General features: G+C 35.4%; 1 protein-coding gene and 2 long non-coding RNA genes across 6 annotated transcripts in view; 1 reads left to right on the top strand and 2 right to left on the bottom strand.

The window, feature by feature from the left end:
- The window catches only part of LOC118275583 (hemicentin-2), a 305,982-nt gene that overhangs the window by 61,250 nt on the left and 226,458 nt on the right, over positions 1-18,274 (bottom strand). The gene's annotated exons all lie outside the window — the stretch shown is intronic.
- LOC126910951 (uncharacterized) lies at positions 3,841-5,865 on the top strand. Of its 2 annotated transcripts, XR_007705548.1 has the most exons (4): positions 3,841-4,349; positions 4,620-4,696; positions 4,798-4,930; positions 5,715-5,865. It is a non-coding gene; the product is annotated as an uncharacterized LOC126910951 (long non-coding RNA). The 2 variants fall into 2 exon arrangements; XR_007705547.1 differs by having other exon boundaries at positions 4,798-5,865.
- Positions 4,712-6,716, bottom strand: LOC126910953 (uncharacterized). Its single transcript, XR_007705552.1, has 2 exons — positions 6,082-6,716; positions 4,712-5,837 (listed from the first exon to the last, which is right to left on the bottom strand). It is a non-coding gene; the product is annotated as an uncharacterized LOC126910953 (long non-coding RNA).

Genomic DNA, 18,274 nt, shown 5'->3' with positions numbered 1-18,274 from the left:
ATATTACAATGAGTCTTTAACAGTTTTATTGAATTGTGTTATTAGCTCTGTTAGTGTTGCACTTGAGAGCAAAGAAACACCTCTGCTAAAAGCCTCTTTTCACACGGAGAAGGTTTGAGCATTAATCACCACGCTTACTCAATGCAGGTTGGTGATTACAAACTTATAAAAAAAAGAAATTATAAGGCCCCATTTCTCTTCGCTTTCCTTATTACTTCATCGTATGTAAGTGGTGTCTAAATATCTTAAAAAGCACATACAACTCTGATATAGTCACGTCGGTACTTGCGGTCGGTAGGTTTCGAACCTATATTCTCATGCATGAGAAGCAGGCGTATTAAACCTCCGGGCCACCACTGTCTAACAATTCAATCATCAAACAATTGCAAAATCAGACCAAAGAGATCTTATAAAACAAAATCACGTAACATATCAAAATGTATTCGTCAAGTGTACACTGTCCCTTAACCCTTTGCGCCTCAGGCTGTTCAGAGAACATCGATCTCATGTATCCTAACCCTATTTCATACGGGGTAACATATACCTACTTTTGTTTTGACGATTTATCTTGAATTCTCATGAAATCTTAGTACTTTTTTCCTCTGATGTATAGTTTTGTATTTTTCTTTTTAGTATTTCTGTGTTTTTAGTACAAGTATCTAGAGAATGATATTTGTGTTTCAGTTATATTTTTTAGTTTTTTTTAAACTCTGATATACATATATCAGAGTTTATAACAAAACGAATTTCACATCAAAGTTAAAGTAATTTACAACACTGAAAAAGTTTTTTCAGTGTTAACTTTAGCCTTGTATGGCAAATTTGTGGAACTATCGAACCGAGTCACTTTTCTATAACAGTCATAATAATAGGTATTTGCTATATATTTTTATGATAGTCACAATGAGCATATGCTAAACTCATGAACGTTGGATCACGGAGTCTGTCTAAGTTACTAATTTATTGAGTAATAGATCAAGTCTAGAGTTATTATTAAACATTTTAAAATAATTTTCTATAGCCATCATGATGACAACCATTTAATGTCATTCAAAAACAATATATACAAGCCCAACTTAGCTTTTCAGTTATACTTATAGGTAGGTATAATTTTATTGTAGAAGGTTCTAGACTCACGATGTGACTACCAGGCGAACATACACTTAAGAAAATGGTCCTCGATCTAATAATAGTCTAGTTCTGTACATAAGGTACGAGGTAACAAATTGTTATCCATTTGTCTCAGACCTACATTACCCAGCTCCAATTGAATATCTCGATTTAGGTACTCTAGAGGTTTACCTATCACATAGGGTCAATATGTACCCTTTTACCTTCGTACATTGTTGCCTATAATCTATTATACGTCGACGTTACCCAAGATAGTTCTAAATGGAACCTTACGTTGTTATTCCCTGAAGGACAGATGGAGGTCCGTCTTAGTACTTCATCACTTTTTTTCATTATTCCATTACGAGACAAAATATCGGACATTCTGGGCTTATCTCGGAATGTTTTGGTAATTGAATAAAGTATAGTATATATTATAAAGTAGCCTCATGCGTAGTTTTTCAACCACCACTACCTATAAGGTAAAGATTGCACGGTTGACCGGTGGCTGGGCAACCGCCTGCCGTACAACCGGTAGCTGGTTCGATTTTCACAAGACTCTTTGTGTGATCTACAAATTGATGCTCTGGGTCCAGACCCAGAACAACACCCAACCCATGACACCCAGGTGTTATGTGTATGTAAAATTATATGATTGTAAATTGTTAAAGCACCCATGTATTACCCAGATATATAAATCAAAATCTAGAAAGGACAGGTAGAGATAGTAAATGTAGATAGCAATTTTCGCCAGTCGAGAAAGCTGTTGCACTTTTTCATATTCCAATACCACGAATACAATAGAATGTTACGCGTTGTTGCAAGTACTCGTAATTCAGACGTGTGTGTTGCTAAGCAACGTAACGATGTTATTATAATTAATGTATCCTAATACAGCGCAAGAAAATTAATACTCGTCAGTAATCTGGCTTCGGTTAATCTCAATATGTCGTATATACAGTATGTAAGCAAGGAGATTATAATGAGAATACATATTTATACTTAAGCTATGCAATATAAATATAATTTCATGACATGCGTTTGTTAAAAACAAATCATGTTACGTAAATGGGTTATTTAATATTATTTTTTATGTTATAAATAAGCCGGTAAACGAGCAGACGGATCACCTGATTGTAAGCAATCGTCGCCGCCCATGGTATTTCAGTTACTAATGCGAGCCAGATTTTTGGGGGTTAGGAATTTAAAGGGTTTTGGAAAATCGGGGATGGGGATGATTGGGAAGGGGGTAATTGGGCCTCCGGTAACCTTACTCATACAACGCAAGATCACTCCGGTCAAGTCGGCCTATTCGTGCCGCAGCAAGGCTCTCCCACACTTACAAACATATTTGCCGTCAACCCAATTTTAAAGACGCACGCCTATTTTCATTACTCCCTATATACAAAATTATTAACATATTAGGTACGGTGGCTCGTTTGTCACCCGCGTAATCCTGCCATACTCACACCTGTGTTCAGACAGCTAGGATAAGTCAAAAACAATTTCGTTTTAATGCCAACGTCATGTTGAATCGATGGTGTGTTATAAGCATGGGAGAAATGAAAGGGAAGAAAATTCTAATTACATGGATAGATTTTCAAATTAATGATTCTTTGAAAACTGTTCACAAACAAAATGTTTAAAAATAAATATGCATGATAATTTTGTATTTATTAGATGATAAGTTGATAGGTACAATATTTAGAAATAAACAAATTCTATCCATGTCTGTACCGTCCTTGTCAGTATTTTGGATATAAAAAATAATATTTTTATTCAGAAAAAACGTCTTTTTAAAAGAGCAGCAATGATGCAGTTTATTTCTCGTTCATCTCCATTCGAAGCTATACTTTGGAACGTGCATTTAGCTTCGCTGACAGACAGACTAATGGACAATTAAATTTGACGTTTCAAAAGTGCCGAATTAAGGAATAATTGAAATAAATGCTTTGACTTTGACTTTGAAAAAGTTGTATACATTATCCACCATCAAATCAAAACACACCACAAAAAAACAACAATTAATTAATTTATCACCCCCAAATTCTTAACAGCAACCACCTACAAAATACATCAAAGACAATATCACAGCTAAAATCTTAAATCATAACCACCCTTATACCATAAGACATAGGAGAGATTTTCGCAAATCATTTACTAGCGGTTGATTATCCTGAAGAGAAGGTTTCCCTTGTAAATTACAGGCGTATCGGTTACATATCCCTGTAAAAGGTTTACCATGATATGTGTATGGGGAATTTGTATTAAATAGGGGTAGATTTTAATTGGTATAATGTTTGTTTGTGAGAATTATATTAGGGAAGAGATATAGCAGATGTGGGTTGGTATATTGTTGTGGGCACTTTGAAATAGAATTTCGAAAAAATCTGGTTTGCAGCATTATCAACTTATCTTATTGCGGTTATCTAGCATCAGGTTGAATTTGATGAAAGTATTAAAATGCAAAATCCTAATACTAATTTGGAGCTGAGGACTACTTAGTGGGTTACCGGGCTCCAGCTCGAAAAGCAGGAGTTGGGACGGAGTGGTTTTTAGTCTGTAAGAGTCTTATACTCCCTCTCACCTCGTCCAAGGCGGAAGAAGCCGTTCGAAGATTTTCCCCCCTCACAAAAAAATTAATAAATACGGAAATTGATATTTTACTCCCTACGTAGGTACTTGGTACCAATTCTAGTCATACAAGAACTCGTTTTAGTATACATGGTCAGGGTCCTTAGACAAAGTAACATCGCTTGGTAGCGAAACGATATCTAAAATCGTCATCGTCTCAACGATAACGACAAACATTTCTTAGCCAAAGTAACATCGCGATCGTTATCGTTGTGTCGAATCGATTATTCGCTAAAAAGCAAAAATATTGTTTATGGTAACGAAAATTTAGCTGTCAGTGTCACTCAAGAAGTTCAAATCGGATTATTCCCGCGAGTTATTACTGTTTTCGAATTTTACTGATAAGAATAAGTGAGTTGTTGGCGATCGCCGTACTTCGTGAGGGTGATGTTATCACAGTCAGCGACGTTGGAGTGCTGGGTGACGTCACGGGATCGGCACGGTGGTCGCCGCGCCGGTGGGCTTCAAGTGGTTGTGCTGCGATGTCCTTAGCCCAGACGTAAATATCCGAAAACTGCTGGGCTCAAGTGCTTCCCAAGAGAAATATGACTTTATTAGTTCAATTTCGAACTAGCCCTCGCATAAGACAGTCCACGTTATTTCTAGTAAGTAATATAGTCTTTGCTTTAAGTAGTCGTTTTACTTGAGTGAAATGATAGAAATAAAGAGTAGCTAAAGTATTGTAAATTATAATAAAAACAAAACTTTATACTAGTAAGTAAGTAAATAGAGTATTATTATTCTAAATTGTTGTTTATATTAAGTTTTAATTATCATTAACTTTGATATTAAGTTTTAGACTTAATGATAATCAAAATAGACTAATTTTTATAAATTACTGTTGTTACTGTGTTCTAATCTATTATAATTTTTAGTGATAGTGATGAAACATGGAATCAAGAGTGCGAACAAGTTCCCAACAATTGTCAATGCTGCTTGAGGATATGGCAAAGTAAGTAAATCCAAGTTGTATTCACTAGTATGTAATGTACACAATGACACAATCTTAACAATGAAGTACTTATACTGAATCTTTGTTTGTTTATGTTACAGTCATGGTGACCCGGTGAGGCCTCTTGCTGCATCACTAGGTTGGGTACGGTCAGACCGACTGTGGACTGAACTGACAAACATATTGAATGCTGTCAGTGGTGGTGGCAGCAAGACTACAGACAAGTGATAAAAAGTAAGGATCTAATGAACATTTTTGGAAAGACTGGTGTGATGGTAGAGTGGCTAGCAAGCTATTTTCTAAAGGGTTTTGGATAAGTGGACACACCCTTGTGGTTATGAAAATTGGCTTGTAATAATTTTCTCTGTTATAACTAGACTGGGGACTTTTTATAATTATGATGATGATGATGATGATCAATCTCTGACACCCATATAGTAAGAAAGAAACAAGAAATGTTTATTGGCATATACCATAAAACATTTGCTTTCTTAGTTGTAAGTTTTCTTTTAAGCAAATATGTAAAAGAAAACATACAGCTAAACATTAACCTCCTTACTACAAAAATTCAAATAAGTACATATATAGTATAGTACAAGCTATACTTTGGTGTCCAAACCTGCATGTTATTGTTATTTTTCAATTAATTTCAAAAGTTCTTGACAAATTGGCTTTTTAATCTCATATACACATATATTATACTTATAACTATGGACAAGACTATAGAAAAGCTAGGATTTAAATTAATGTAAGTACTAGGTATACACCTTCAAGGGATCTGCTCAAAAATGAGCTACTTAATTGTCTCTAGTAGGTAGATGGCAAATAAATAAATCGAAATGTTTTATAAAGTATTCTTATTAACATTAGTCAACCAAGTAACTTCACTTACATGAAAGACACCATTAAATTTTTTGATAAATTAGTTTTTAACTTGGTTAATCTGGTTATGAATTATTATTTATAAAAATTCTTATACATAAATATTTAATATAAATAATATTTCTCCATCCACCAGGCGTGGTCCGCGGTTGAGATCGCCAGCGACACCGCAGTCTGCTGTTTCTCCCGACCCTCGTTTGAGCGACCCCCTTCGAGACAGCGGCAAGCGAGTAGCTAAAAAGCTAAGAGCACACAGCACCTGAAAATTATAATAATACAGATTTAGATTATGTGGTTTTATTTTTACTTACCTCTACAGCAGTTAATAGAGTATTGTGTCGTACCACAATATTTTTGTTATATAGTTCCTATAATATATAAAACTAACCGACGAATAATGCTTTAACTCAAGTTATTAGGATCAATAACCAACAACAAAAGTATATGTTTGCCTGCAATAGGTACCTATAGTTATATTGTTTAATTAATGTAAAATTTCTTACCTTTAGTTCCAGGGGAATCTCAGTAGAACCTTTTAATCGTACATGAGCTTCTAGCTCCTTGCATAATTTCCTAAATGCTCTTTTATTAAGTCTGAAATGTTAGTTGAAAAACAATTCAGGCATTTCTCCAATTGTTTCCAATAGCCGTCGCCGCATTTAATCGGTTTAGACGCCTCTCCCAGGCGTTCTCATTGTGCACAGCCCACAATAAACGAAGAGAATGCATTTTATAATTTATTTAACCTGCAGTAATGCCTCTAACATAAAATAAATACTCAAGAGTATGTCATCAACCAAGGTCAAAAATCAGCTGTAGAATGAAATTCGGCCATCTTGTGTCGATATTAGTCGATAACTACAACGTTTTAGCGTTCGTTTCGTTATCCTTAATGACGATCACGATCGAGGCGAAGACGAACACTGAAAGTGCCGCTTGTCTACGCATTTGTATGGAATAAACACGATAACGTTCGGTAACGTATTCGTTACTTTATGGTTTCGTTATGAAATGTTACATTGTCTACCAAATTGCGATAACGATGTCGATGGACCACGTGACTTAACGCAGCTCCATACATTTTAGACTTTTCTAACTTCGTTATCGTTTTTAAATTGTTACTTTGTCTAAGGCCCCAGGTGCACTACCAACTGCTTTACGTGCTTTTCGAGCCGCGAGGCTGGAAGTACCACCAAAACAACTTCCTGACTTTGGGCTAATATCGAGCATCGAGCTCATCACACATTGCACAGCAGTCGATTATCCAACCACTGTGGCAGCAATGCGCTGAAATATACCAATAACTAATATAACATGAAAACAACAAACACAAAACAACCAAAATTGACGTTTTAATTTCAATTCAACGCTTTCAGTTAATATTGTTGATATTTTATTTTGAGGCTGAACACGATTTGAGCGGTATCGAATAAACGATCGAGTTAAAACTGTCCGATTAAAATATCCGCTTGTTCAATAGATTTGTGAAATCGGACGCGTTCGTGCTGGATACTTTTTTTTTGTGTAAAATTCTCAATTGGCTGCTGTTGTTTCTGTGTTCATTGATTTTGAAATATTGTATTGTAACTGTACTTTGTTTTTATTAATTTGTCGTTTTTTTATACGTTACAACAACAATTTATCACTGTTTTTCCGTGAATAAATATGTTTTTTTTATTTATTTATTGACAGACTTGCCAATATTGCTAAATACATACTATGAAATGAGAATACTTTATATTTTTTCATAAGTAAATAGCAGCGCGATAATCGCTGCGTCGTGTGTTGCGGAATGCTGCTCATGAATATGAGCCGCATTTCCGTGGGATAAAAAGTACTTGTCTATCTATCCCTTTAATATACCCTATCACCCAAGTCAGCTCATGTACTGTAGTTTCAGTGTGATTGACGGAAAAACATCCAAATAAACCAACCTATAATGCTTGTTTTTGAATTTAGATTAGTAAGCAACCTAGGAAAGGCGCTTTCCAAGTGATACAACTTGAATTGATTACAAACATCCTTTGCGTTAATTGGTAGTTCTGAGAAAAACTACTAATCTAGGTATCATTTTATCGTTTCTCCATTTGATTGATGAAAGTTATGTCTCTCGAAAAATAATAGAATTACTTTGAGGATACGTTTCAGTTAGTATTATTTATTTATTTGATTACTTATCATAACATATACACGTGTTTTAGATTTTCAGGACATACAAATACAAGTCGTGGTGCCCCGGAGGTTTAAGACGCCTGCATCTCATGCATGGGAGTGATGACCCTTATTTATGGACCACTATCTTTCTTTCTGCTTACCCTAAGTAGAAGAAAGGTGTGAGTTTATATATGTACATATTTATTTACACATATGTATAAATAGATAATATTTGTGCATTACACGTTGCTTTTAATATCTCTTTTTATTGGTAAATTTAAAATAATATACCTATTTCCCGCTCTCTAGTTTACATTCACTTATAACTGCAGTCCAGTTGAATAGAGCGGACGTTGAACTCCAAACATAAATACAAACATACATGATAAATACATGAATAAACACACACTCACAGAAAACCTCCGCGAATTTCATACCGGCGCTGTTTACTAAAAGAGAAGAGTGCAAACGCTTTTATAATTTCACGAGTCAACACTAAAAACACATAATACTTAAAATTTCATACCAATTAAATGAGCTTGACGAGGTTCCGTACAAAATGAAATTTGGCGAAACGCTCCGCGTGTCGGAACGAGATCGACCTGCCGTGTAAATTTATGAGATAAGTTTGGATTTTGTGACCCCTTTCAACCGCTCCCGCCCCACCCGTCGCCATGACAACCGCTCTAGGGATCCCACCAGTTTTACGCCGATTGGATTGTCCTCCCGCGAAACGAAACTAAACTTTTTTCCCATTTCCCATCCGTCTCCTGTACTATTTATTACCAAATATATCTCTAAAATTCAATTTGAAAGAAAAACTCTCCGGGAAATATGGTAAATTATATTTTACGATGCAAACCCGAAACAGCTATTATAATTTAGACAAAAAATGAGCTTTAATATTAATCTTATGGCCGTAGTTTTTACAGACCGTAATAAAGGCAGGCTCATATCGTGAGTGACACTTAAGCCGGAGCCCAGGATTTTATTAAAACTCCTTACGGGACCCACCTTTATACATCCAGAATTCCTTAAAAAAAGTCGAGCGAAAGGAGCGTTATAAACGTCTGCTTATTGGCGTTACTTGTGAGAATGAAAATGGTGGAATTCGGAATTCAAAATAAAATTCTTGCCAGTCAGTCTTTTTATATAATTTCGTTGAAGGGAAATGGAACGCAAATAATTTAAATGTTTTCGAATTTCGGATGTAATCTACGGAATCCCAAATGTATTCGTCTGGAAACGGTTGTTTTATGAAAGAACAAAGAATGCACTTTTTGTATTTGAGTGAAATATGTTATAACATATATTTTCCTCATAATTATGACCCAATTTGGAAAACTTTGTCATAACAACATGTTGTTATCGTCAAGAAGAAGACAGTAACAATCGTGGCGTGGTCGCGTAGCAAGTTTCGTAGTCGCGTAGCAAGTTTCGTAGCCTCGTAGCCAGTTTCGTAGCCGAGAAGCACATTGTGGAGCGTTTGTATTACATGAGTTTGCTCATTATAATTATGACTAAACAATCAGTACAAGGATACAGTCTTTGATTTATTTGTATAGTGGCTTTAGAAGCTATTATGTATTTCATTTTAAAATGAATCCAGTAAGAAGTTACAATGCTATTTTAGGTTGTAAATGATATCTAATTAGCTATTCTATATTATTTATAAGAACTTTACTAAAACAAGCAAAACCATCCCACTTAAAGTCATAATACCTTCTAAAAATAAATAAAGCCAACAATAATCCATACTTAGTACCACTCAGTTCACTTCAATACTCGCAAGAATATAAATGAAAAGAGATAAAACCGCTCCTATAACTGTGGGCATTCGGACGAAAGTGCACCGCGTTATTACTCACAACGGATTAGAATAGAAAGAAATGCAAATATCCATCCGTTTGGAAAATACCTATCTGTTTACGCAACGTTCTATGAAAAAGTACTTCAGTCGCTTTTATGTGCCTCGGACTGTTTCAAATCTATGTTTAAAATGTCTGTGTTTGTGTACTAGAAAATGTGGAGTTGAAGTGTGGGAGAGCCATGTACGAATGGGCTGGGTCGACCGGAGTGATACCACGGTCTCACAGAAAACCGTCGTGAAACAACGCTTGTTTTGGGTGAGTGAGGTTTCCAATCTTCCCAATCCCTGATACCCCAGCAACCCATAAGTTCCTAACCCCCAAATTGCTTACTATCAGGTGATCCGTCTGCTCGGTTACCGGCTTATACCATTAAAAATAAAACGTATAAGAAATTCGGAAAAATTCCCACGAAAAAAATTCCGAATCGTAGACGATGAGTCGCACTCCGCAGACTAGTGACGTGTCTAAAGTTTGGGTGAAAATGTCAAAAGTGTCAAGTGGCAATTACGGGGAAACGTTTATACCGTCACCGCCACGGTGAATTTGTTTTTACAAGCTCTTTTTTATCTTCATTCTGACTTTCGGCAATTCGGACGTTTGCATTCCGAAGTTTCTGGCAGTTTACTTTATATTTTTTTGTGTCCAGATAAACCTTTCTTACCTTTTTTAAATAAATGTATGTAGGTTATTCAAAAATACACCAAAAATCTGTAAATTATACAGATGTATAACAAGAAAATAACCTAACCAAGTTCGAAATTCTCTGTAGAAATTCACCCATGATTAACGCAAGCAGGAACACTATTTAAAACTCTAATTACCCCCGCAAATCATATAAGGAACTCGTACCCGACTAAATCCAGTCATAAACTCACTCGGTACCGCCGTAAACCGGTTTCGTACCGGTATAAACTGGATCAAACCGGTATTCTGCCCGCATACGCGACAATATTCGAGCATAATTAAGACGGTGCTAGAAATATGAACGCCTACGTCACAGCTCGAGAGCATAGGTAAATGTTTAAAGACAGACATATTGCTCTTTAGGTGAAAATATAATTTCTTTCTACGAAAAAAAAAACAGTACCTTTTCTTCATATAAAGAAACGACACATAAAGAATATGACTGAATACGTAATAAGAGAAAAACCTTTACTACACATATTTCAGTACATGCCTAGACTTTATATGTGTTTGCAGTAATTTTCGGAATGGGACAGGCTTTTAAAAATGTAATATAACGCGGGTCGTAGCTGGTACACTATTGTAGGCGTTGTTTGAGCTTTAGGAATGAATATAAAACAAATAGGTATGTTGTAATTTTCTATTTATAAACCTTCATATTTCTCTCACTTTGTCCATACATTGATACCCCTTTTATAAACAAACTAGCTACATCCGCGCGGTTTCGTCCATTTTGCTCGGCTCCTATTGATCGTAGCGTAATGTTTTATAGCTTATAACCTTCCTTAATAAATATACTATCCAACACAAAAATAATTATTCAAATCAGTTCAGTAGTTTAGGCGTAAAGAAGAGACAGAGATGTGAGTTACTTTCGTATTTATATAATTTTTCACACACTTTTCAGCTCCAATTGGTCATAATGTAATGTTGTATAAGCCTTCCTCGATAAATGCACTATCCTACACAAAAATAATTACTAAAATTGGACCAGTAGCTCCGGAAATTAGCGCGTTCAAACCAACTCTTCAGCTTTATATACTAAGTATGAATATTTCAACCTTAATATAATACTTTTCTATAGGCACGAGGAATTAAAAACCTAAAAATTCAAGTGCATCAGTTATTTCTCGACCGCATAGCACCGTTTCCCGGCAAATAGATACCCACGATTGCGTACCGCGCAGTAAATGGAACAAAAATATTTTTGTTAGTTTTTCCTCGCTGAGGTCGCCTCGCAGAAATTTGATTCGTAGACGGCACTAGAATATAGAATTTCCTTTGAACAAGTTACCTTTTTGCTGAAGAAAAATGGTTTTAAAATTAACGTCGAGAATACAAGATAGTCGCGTCCCTTTTCTTTTATTCGTTTTTGAATGTAACAGACTGTCGGTGAGATATTTTTTCAGCTTGCTTTATCAGTATCTAGACTTTAATAAATAACATTGGAGTGTCTGTTTGTTATATTAACATAACCGCTTTTTGTTACATTCATTTGAATATACAATAGGATACATAATAATATTTTTTACAACTTTTGTTTGTCTGTCTGTCTGTTTATTCTGGCTTATCTCTGAAATGACTGGACCGATTTTGACGGAACTTTTATTGGCAGGTAGCTGATGTGCTAAGAAGTAACATAGGCTGCTTGTATTTTAGATTTTTTTAACTTAAATTCTGACAGAACTCATTATTCTACGCGGGCGGAGCCACGGGTAACAGCTAGTTGCAAATAAATTCTTTGTCTTGTATTTTATTTAACGCTTGTGACTCAGTCGTTCTATACAAACAGTTGCTTTTTATAGTCCAAACCCCTTTCATGAGAACCACCGAACAAATATAATAAGTTACCAGCTCATTGCTTCAACCTGGACCATTCATCTTTTTAAGCTTTCAAAAGATAACCAATAACATGAGTAAAATATTAAATCGAAAACATAGTTATTGGTTAGTCATTCTATTTTACGACTCATCCCTTAAATGGCGCGTAAGGATAAACCCGAACGATCGTAAACTAGTGTTTAAAGATTGGCTTTTTTATTGTATTTGTTTAGTTTAGTGTGATACACTAACTTAGGTATATGTCTAGGTAAAACGTGACTTTTATACTTGAAACACTGCAGGATTGAGAGTCTCGGAATCGTAAAAAGTTTTTTAGTATACATCGTGAGTGTTTGAAAGGGGGACCAGTCGAGGATGGGTCGAGGACATCCACCTACTTATTTATTTGGAGATCAAAAGAAATGGGGGGAAATTAGGAAGTCTTTTCGTTTCCAAGGGCGAAATACTAGCTAATTAACACGAACCAATTAAGCAATGTATTTATTGGGATCTGATGTCGAAATAAGGTTGCAATTTGACTCGGAATATTTTCCTCTCAGAAACAAAAAATCAAGGAAAATTTAAAAATAAAACATAAAAAAAAATTACAAAAAGAAGTCGTTCTTATTTTTGTTTATTTTATTTTCTTTTTAACATTGCCTCATACTAGAATTTTCTCCTGGGTCGTGGGTGCGTTTACAAAACATAAAAGTTCACAATAATTAAACAATTCGTGGATCACACAAATAGTTGTTCCGTACGGGAATCAAACTCGCGACACGTTGCACAGCAGCCAGTTGCCTAGCCACCGCGCCAACCGTGCAGTCTGCATTTTAAAATATTCAATCACAAAATCCAAGAAAGCCGAATTTATTAATTCGCAGTAAAAAGAAACAAATAAACAATAGCACATCACTAGGAGAACAGGGCGAAATTTAATTTTGCTTCAGTATTGCGGTCCCGAGGGCTAAGAAAACACACAATAGCTATGGTGCCAAAGTATAATTTTATTATCATTTTATGCTAAAATGCACGGTTGCTGGCACTGTAGGATTTTATACGATATTCCTTTACCACGGAATTATTTCGCTGACTTCTGATAGCTTTTTGTAATATAAATGGTCGATACGCATGGTGGTTTTATGACTGCCTCTGAAGGAATGAAACGGGGCATATGCCGCTGTACTGAGGAAATAATATGTTTGTATCTCAAAACGAAATTGTACTTCAAGGGTTGTAGCTCAGAGAGTGTAAATTGAGCGTAATTTGGTTATTGTATCTGTTTTTAAAGTAACTGAAAGAGTAATTTATAAGTAACTAGCTTGTGTCAGCGATAAATTAGGCCATATTTTTGTATGTGCATGTTTGCTACACACTCATACAAAAATATTTCATCAAAATCCGTTCAGTACTTTCAGCGTGATTGACAGCCAAACATCCAAACAAACAAACTTTCACATTTATAATATTAGTGTGATAGTGTGATATAAAGTAGTGGTAGCTATATAAATATTTTGAATGTTATCTGGCAACTACATTATCACATCATTGAAGTCAAAATCAAAGATTCCTTATAATTGTAATTATGTATATAGCAGAAGTAAATAGCACTTCATCTTAAAGTTAGTGAATTTTTATTCATAAGTGTAAATACACAACACATTAATTTATTGGCCAGTCGGGTTTTGGTTACACACAAAACTTAAATCGAAATTGATTAATCTATTTATAATTGTGTCCCAATTAATAATAGATAGATTAATTAATTTATATTAATCACTTACAATTTAAGTTCGGTGTGTCTAGAAATTATCTCCCATATTTTAACAATTTATAGTGCAAAAACGTCTCTAATTTACCATATTCAAAGATTTCCACGTAAAGGATCAAGTAACTAATTGATGGATACATGACAACAGGCTCAATCAAGTTCACTTCACAAGCACTTCACCCTTTAAAAATTACAAAGACCCAACGGTGGTATCTCACTTTTGTTTTTGATATTACAAGTACGTTAAAAGTGGACGTCACGTTTGAAAGTGAACTTTATTACGTGAATGTGAGAGAGTTCTTTTTCCTTTTTTTTGGCCTTTGTGAAGGTCATTTTGTTTATTATTTATAAAATTGTTAGTTTGACGACCGTGCGATAGTTTGCCTAGTCATTTCACTTTTAGTTAATTATATTCTGACAGTTGAGCATTTGTGTGGCCTACCCAAATGTTCTTTTGGTTGGTATTGTTCGTCGGATCATTCAGCAACAGCCGTCAGCTATAGCTAATTGTAAACTGACACATGCGTGCTGCCATCTGAACAGGTCCGCTCAAACTGCTGTGGTTCTTTCCTCAAAAGACCACTACAGAATAAACTTGCACGGTTCTCCGACATCTCTAACTTGATATTGTCTGGACTTTAAAAGAGACTATGACCTCTGAGTTTGTTTCGGCATTTCTTCTCAGAGTAGTCGGATAGGAAATGCCGGCCTCATCTAGCTATTTGAAATATTGACGTGTAAAAGTGTTATTTATAATCTATTTAAGAAATAAATATCATTTATCATTTATATCTGAATATTGTTAGTAAAATGTATGTAGGTAATCTTAGAGTCTCTTCTAACCGGCTGATTCTGGAAGTTAATTGGGGAGAAAATTAAATGTTTAGCAGGATAAGTCTGGCTGATATGATGATAAATGTGTGTAAATAAAGATCAAATATAATATAAACTAAGGATGGGACGGTTTACATATGTCGGGCATGTCATAGTCCTGGTGAATCCATGAATCCATACTTAAGATAAGACATATTATTTCTCATTGTGGTCGTTTGGCCAAAAGCGAATACTTGCACAGACGTAATCAGGTAGCCAAGATTACCCATCAGTAACTTGCTTTGAGTTTGAGGTTCCGTACTACAAGTATGTGCCCGACCAAGTTCTTGAAAACGGTCATATTCCTCGACATCTATTTTAGGAGGCTGGCGTTAGGCGAGTAGATCAAAGGCCAATGGCAGTTCTCCTGGAAACGGCACGAATTGTGAGGAGATTTCTGTCTCTGGAGCCCTAACCACCGATAGTTTGGACCAAGCTCCCGCTACCGGTCGGTTCCTATTTTTACATTTTTCAATAATATAAGTAGATTATAGAAAAATTGTATTTTATAAGTGGTAATGTAATTTTAATGAATTTTAAATAAATATATAGAAACGTTATAATAAATTCACCTAAACCGAACATCAAAAAACCCCATGATTGGCAATCGCACATTACAGCCTCAAAACCATCAAAACCTCATCAATGCCTAACTCCTTTACTAATGATGATGATGAAACCGTAGTTTTATCATCATATGGTTTCATCATCATCATCAAAATCATCAGCCGAGAGACGTCCACTATTAAACAAAGGCCTTAAAACCCACTTATGGCTTGGTACACTATAAACGGAAGATATTTTAACTAGAGATAACTTGCGTCTAATAATATCTATAGAAAGTGTGTCGCACACGATCTCCCGGCTTCCTCGCTTCCCGACCTTTTTCGAGCCATTACATGTCATTTGCTCCCTTTGATCCGAATACACTTGATTTACCCACGAAAATATTATAACAAGTTAAGGTTTTGGGTTAGAATTGTTGAATAGTTATGGTAAGACTGGTTTGTGGTGTGGGTGGTTTTGGTTTGACACCTGACATGATGATTATGTGTTTCTTATCACATTAACAGCCTAAGTAATCACTAATGACCAAAGGCTTCTTCTCACAGGAGAAGATTTGAGCATTAATCACCACGCTAACTTAATGCGCGTTGGAGATTTCAAACTTATAATTTAATTGAAATGACTTGGCGCGGTGGCTGGGCAACTGGCTGCCGTGCAACGGGTAGCGGGTTCGATTCCCGCACGGAGCAACTTTTTGTGTGATCCACAAATTGTTGTTTCGGGTCTGGGTGTCATGTGCATGTGAAATTGTATGTTTGTAAACGCACCCAACACAGGAGAAAATCCTAGTGTGGGGCAACGTTTTTTTAAAAAAAGAAAAAAAAATTAAAAATTGACAGCTCAGGTTTCCTTACGATGTTTTCCGTAACCGTTTATCAGTGATGCCTAAAAAATTAAACTGAGAATGTACATATAACTCGGAAAATGTTACTTTAGTACATGTCCTTGGTAGGTTTCGAGCCTGCACTCTCAGGCATGAGAAGAGTTTTAAATCGGGGCACCACGACATCCAATGATTAAATCACTCGCAAATTTATTATTAGTTAAAGTACAAAAGTCAGACGTTTTATTAGCGCCATCGATGGACAGCAGTAACAGCAGAGTGACTACGAATACCAAAAAGTAAATATCTCTATCCCCTATTTTAAGAAAAACATGCGTAATTTCTTGTTCCTATAGAAGAAACAACATGCGTAAACCAATATCAGTAAAACAAGAGATTTCTAACAAAATCACGACGGCAAACCAACCACCCCCGAAATAAAAAGAATCACAAATTAATTCTTTCATACCATTACAAAATTTTCAAATTAAAGATTTCCCCGGCTTAAACTTAAACAGTTTTTGAGTAAGTATATAAAATATAATTGGTTCGGCGTGGCAAGGTCGGGCTATTAGGCCGCGCTCCAAATGCGGCAGGAATGTTATTACCGTTTATGCACACCCAGCCTTATTTTAAAGAGCACTCCACACTGACGTTGAGTGGTAAGAATATTTTATTATAATAAAATGTATTTTGTTTGCTATAAGCACCTTTATGTTTTATGTGTGGAAATGAGTAGTGTTATAAAAATGCTTTTTATTAGTATACTAGCTTTACGCTAAATATGTAACGTGTTTCAAGTAACTAAGGGTCTAATTATTAAAATCACAAATTATATTCTCCAACAGTGTTAGATGTTGAGAATAGTTAGGCAAAGGTACCAAAAACGTGAATTTTTATAACCACATAGAAAAGAGAAAATATTATATTATTATGCCAAAAATCCTCCTCCTCAATGTCACGCCTTTTATCCCCGAAGGGGTAGGCAGAGGTGCACATTACGGCACGTACTGCCGCTATAAAATGTACATCCACTTTTCACCATTTGTGTTATAAGTCCCATGTAATAGGGGGTGAGTCTATTGCCATATACTGCCAAAAATTCCTAACACGGTTTATACATAGAAAAATACAATAATCAACCAAATACTTATATTTCTTTACACATATTACATAGAACCTTTGTTAAGATAGCCAATAGTAAAAGAACGAGTCATAAGATTGATATCTCTTAGATTAGGAGTGCACTCAATGAAGTCACGCAATACAAACATTACATCTAACGCTTCGGGAATGTTCGGGATTAATCGGCAATTCTCGGCACGCCTCGGGAATTTTCGACATTAGCCGATCGAATAACGTTGGACGATATCGAAGCTGTAACGAGCTATGACCCTTATTTTAATTACGATTCTTAGAAAAGTTTAAATGTTTGCTCATTTTTTGTAAGATTTCTTTCAATATTTTGTGATTTGATATTTTGATTGTAGTTACAATGAGAACAAATCTAATTTTGTAATGCCTTTCAGGCTTTTGCACTATACTAAACAAGTGCTTTCACTTTAACTAAACATCACGGTATACTCACGTAAATTAATGGTACGTAATGTCGCCGCGTCTGCCCACGCTGCTCATCATGAAGAGTCCCTCTGTGACTCTAAACTAGTAGAGCTTTTCTCTACTAATTTACGTAACTAACTGAGAGAGAACCGTGAGATGAGAAGGAGAGTCAGACTCTTACTGACTAAAACCTCCATGTTCCTACTCCTTCTTTTCGAGCCGGAGCCCCGGTAAGCTTATTCAAGTACCTACGTAAGTATTTTATTACCGAAAATTCACAATCAGAATCTATATTGTACGTAAAAACAGGAATAAACCCGAAAAGTAAACTTTTTTAATCACACAGAATGAGAGGACCCATGAAAGTCGCAAATGTAACATCGTTAGAGGCTTTTGCGAACTTTAGATTTTTTTAATTAAAAGTCCAAGCTTTCATAATAATTAAAATGCTTATTTTTAAGTCTTCGATTCGGAAAATTCGGATTATAACGTGCGTGATTTTTTCTAAGTACTACATGAGTATTTGTCTAATATATTTTTTTGTGATCTTGGGTGAAATGTTATAGTAATCA

Source organism: Spodoptera frugiperda, chromosome 8, assembly GCF_023101765.2.
Source record: "Spodoptera frugiperda isolate SF20-4 chromosome 8, AGI-APGP_CSIRO_Sfru_2.0, whole genome shotgun sequence".
Classification (NCBI taxonomy): Eukaryota; Metazoa; Arthropoda; class Insecta; order Lepidoptera; family Noctuidae; genus Spodoptera; species Spodoptera frugiperda.
Note: the sequence above shows the minus strand (reverse complement) of the source record. Positions and strands in the feature narration are given on the sequence as shown.